We start from the raw sequence: 4,094 nt of genomic DNA on the forward strand, positions 1-4,094 counted from the left end.
CAACATGGGAAGACAATATAATTTTAGAATTCCGTTGGACGCGAGCGACGAATTTGACCATCTTGCTCCAGCTTAGCTTAGCAAAGACTACAAGCTCTCGCTCAAAATGAAAAGGCCAAAGGCTGGAGCATCACCGCATCAGGAAAAGAGCACTCGGTGTCTGTCCTTTGTCGGCTCGTTACCAATAATTGGTAAAAGATCTTGTGCAAAACTCGTACGGTTTTGGAGGCACGTCCCGTTAAGTAATCACACTCCTGATAGATACAGACAAATCGTACCACAAAGTACAGTACTAATAACTGTCCCCTTCCGTCAACAATTTTTTTCCAGCTCCCTAGCATCGAAGGTGTTCGTTCTTATGCTACTATACTGTACTAACTGACAGCAAGAATCAAAATTCTCAACAATGTCTTTAGGTATGGACGTGCTACTACGTACTTCATGCAGCAATCTCCCAGTAGCAGTCGGAGCTACTGTACTACGTACTTCTCTCGGTCTAGTCGGAGCGCCGGGTCGGCGTCCAGTGCGGCAGAGCTGGGCTGAAGTGGCTGGACACGACGCGCGAGTCGAGCAGCTCGATGATCGGCGGGAACGTGACGCAGCGAGGCGCCTTGTACTGGTTAATGGAGGCGCCGCGGGAGATGGCGTAGTCCATGAGCTCCTCGAAGGTGCCCGGCCGGACGACCCGGATCTCCAGCGGCCCGATGGAGCCGTCCGCCACCCTGCTCTGCCGGTACACGGTGTTGAGCGCCTCCTCCATCTCCAGGCAGCAGCTGTCCAGGGTCTCCTTGTCCACCGCCAGCTTCGCGCCGCCGCCGACGGTGGCCAGCAGCTCCCAGTAGATGACGTAGTGTCCCGGGATGCTCCTGGTGCAGGCCTGGCTGGTGTACTCGGCGACGGCCGCGCCGTGCGGGCGGAGCAGCGCGGCCGCGCGCTCGACGGCGCGCTGCAGCTCGGCCTCGTCGGTCTTGTCGGACTCGATGGAGAGCAGCACGTTCTTGCGTCGCACGAACTGGAACTGCGGCGCCGCGTTGTGGAAGCCGGCCACGCGGAGCACGTCGCCGACGCGGTACCGGTTGAGCCCGGCGTAGGTGGTGATCACCAGCTCGTACTCGCGCCCGGCCTCCACGCGGGCCAGCTCCACCAGGTCGGACGCGGACGCCGCGGCGGGGGCGCCGGTGGCGGCGGAGTCCACGGGGAGGAACTCGAAGTAGCCCATGTTGGGCATGATGGTGTAGGCGACCTCGGCCGGGTCGCAGAGCGGGCGCAGGTTGAGGCCGAAGTAGCACTCGGATGACGCGTACATGGTGCAGGCCATCGGCAGGCCCCCGCTGTAGTGCTTGAGCGTGGGGATGTACTGCGCCATGGCGCCCGTGACGATGACGTCCAGGTACTTGGTGTTGGGCCAGACGCGCGTGATGATTCCCGCCCAGTCGCCATTGCGGCATTCGTCCCGGATGAAGCTGGCGAGCTCGGGGTCTGGGCGGCGGAGGATCGCCCGCGACCGCCTCGCGCACGGACGCGTCGGTGACGCGCGGGGTGAGCGTCGCCGCCTCGATGTCGTCGGCGAGCTGCTCCCAGTTGAGCTGGAGGAAGCGGATGGCGCGCAGGAGGCCGGACGCGAAGACGGCGCCGACGCGGAGCACCTGGTGGCGCTGGCACAGGCCGCAGAGCATCTGCGCGTACATGCTCTGGAAGGCGTCGGCGCAGAGGATGGCCGCCGTGGGGCTGGTGTAGTTGTGGTAGGGGTCGTGCGTCCGGTTCCTGAAGAGGTCGCTCTTGTAGTAGCTGGTGAGCACCGGCCGCGCCGGCAGGCCGCCGGGCGTCCTCGTCTCCGACTTGACGAACAGGAAGTAGAGGCCCTTCGCCTCCAGCCCGGACACGTACCTGCAAGACGAGATTGGCATGTCAAATTCTGTTTGGTTATAACGATGGAATAATGGCACATTGAGAGAGAGGGATCGAGATGGGAGTGAGCTTACAGGTTCATGACGGGCATGAGGAGGCTGTAGAGCGACTGGCGCCTCTCGAGCTCGTCCGCGACGGTGGGCATGAGCTTCCGCTCCCCGGCGGAGGTTCCCGAGCTGGTGAGGAACTCCGAGACAGGGTGGGTGGAGAGGATGGGCGAGCGGTCCCCGTCGACGATGCGCTGGATGTAGGGCTTGAGCGCGTCGTAGGAGACGACGGGGACCTTGGCGCGGAAGGCGGCCCGGTCGGCGGTGGCGGCGTCGAGGCCGCAGTTGGCGAGGTACTCCGTGGCGGCGTTCCGCGCGAGGATCTCGGCCAGCACGCGCTGCTGCACCGCGTCCACGTTGGACGTCATCTCCTCGATGAAGCGCAGCTTCTCGTCGCCGTTGGCTCTCGCCGCCTCCGCGGAGGATGGTGCTGGTGAGGACGAGGCCTGGTGGAGGGGGTGGAGGTCAGCGGCGCCGATCGCCCTGGACACTTCAGTCATCGCCGCCATTCGCTCAGCTCGAAACACTAGCGAGAGCTTGAGTGCGAGCTGGCAGCTGGAGAGTGCGTGGGAGAGCGAGAAGCTGTAGAATGTTTGTTTGCTGGAGTGCTGCTGTGTCAGAACGGCTGGGGCTGGCGAGGTATTTATAGGGAGGGGAGCTGGGCGGATGAGGATGACGGGGTGAGAGCGGCCGGGCAAGACAGGCACGCGGCGACGTCAGTGGCTTGTCCGGCTAAGTTCCGGCACGGCGGGCCCCAGTGCCCGGTCCGAGGGGGGGCAAGGCCCCGGCAGGGACAGCGGCACGTTCGCCGGCTGCCGGCGCGCGCCATCGGGCTCGATCGATTCGATCGATTCTGGAGTGGCGATGTCCAACTTTAATTTCCTCTTGCGCGCGCGCGCGCGCACGCATCGACCGCGACGGGAGCGGCACGCACGCATTGACGCCTGACGGGTCGATCATGTGTGGTTTATGCCGATGGATCATGTGCATTGAATCGCTGTGGTTGGGCGGGCGAGGTACGCACACGTCGGCGAGCTTCTGTAGCGGCTGGGACTGGACTGGTTCATCTGACGACACGTACGTACGTGAAGCCGTCGCAGTTGAAGTGCTCGCAATCTCGACGTCAGCCTAGCGAGCGAGATATCCGTCATCTTCCTCGGCTCGACGGAAAAAAAGAAAATTCGATAGAGAGCCTGCTGAGCTGATGCCAAGTGCTCACTCGAGGATCCGGGCCGGGATACGGTTCGCGTGACAGGAAGCTTCGATTCACCGGGCTAGCCGCAATTTTTTTTATTTTCAGCACGCGGCCATGCGGGGGCGTTCTTTAGTACAGTACGTGATGCCAGTCGGCCGCTCGCTCGGCCGGCGCGCGCGCGCGCGGCTCGTGTGCGTTCGTGGTTTCGACGTACGCCGGCACCGCCCGCCGGCTCCTCCATGATTGATTGGGCTTTGGGATGCCAGCGGCGGCGAGCGGCGAGACGGACGCGCGATTTGATCGACCACTTGGCTAGTCGCCACGCGACACCGCGTCCGCGTCCCACGGCACCACCACACGCCGAGACGGGACGGGACGGGAGCTTGGTGGCGTGAAAGTCAGAGCCTATTTTCGACTAGGCACGGTTGGTAAAACAGCTTTCAGCGTGCGTTGCGCCGTGCCGGCAAGCAACCGCCGGGAAGCTTCGCTTTCTCTCGACAGGATTTTTGTCTCACGCGAGCCGGAGGAGAACAGCGGGGCCTGCGTCAAAAACTTTCTGTCGAAAGGATGAGATGCGATGTGCAGTTGTGCACAGTGCACGCACGCACGCTCGTGCTGGAATTGATTTCCTGGGCGGAGACTCTCCTGATCATGACAGTCGCTTTGGAGTTGTTTAATTAGCCAGGTCTCTCTCTGTAAACTGTGAGAGTCTAAAGGTGCGGTTGCTAGTAGATCACTTGTGTTTTGCATGCGTGCTAGGCTGTTTGCTTGGTGATGCTTAGCTGCTTCCCAACACATATATTGGTCTTGTGGGATTGTAAACTTTCGTTACACGTATCGTATATTATGATTTTATGAATTAGTATACAGCTTTTCTAAAAAAATACTTGTAAAAACTTAAGGTTCCGTTGAAGGTAAAATCTTTATGTGGTTCCATCATAAGA

The 4,094-nt window shown here is 61.0% G+C and overlaps 1 pseudogene; it reads right to left on the reverse strand.

The window, feature by feature from the left end:
• Positions 1–238: 238 nt before the first annotated feature.
• On the reverse strand, positions 239–2,545 carry LOC124676189 (annotated as a pseudogene).
• Positions 2,546–4,094: the final 1,549 nt, after the last annotated feature.

This window comes from Lolium rigidum, chromosome 7 (genome assembly GCF_022539505.1).
Source record: "Lolium rigidum isolate FL_2022 chromosome 7, APGP_CSIRO_Lrig_0.1, whole genome shotgun sequence".
In the NCBI taxonomy this organism is placed as follows: Eukaryota; Viridiplantae; Streptophyta; class Magnoliopsida; order Poales; family Poaceae; genus Lolium; species Lolium rigidum.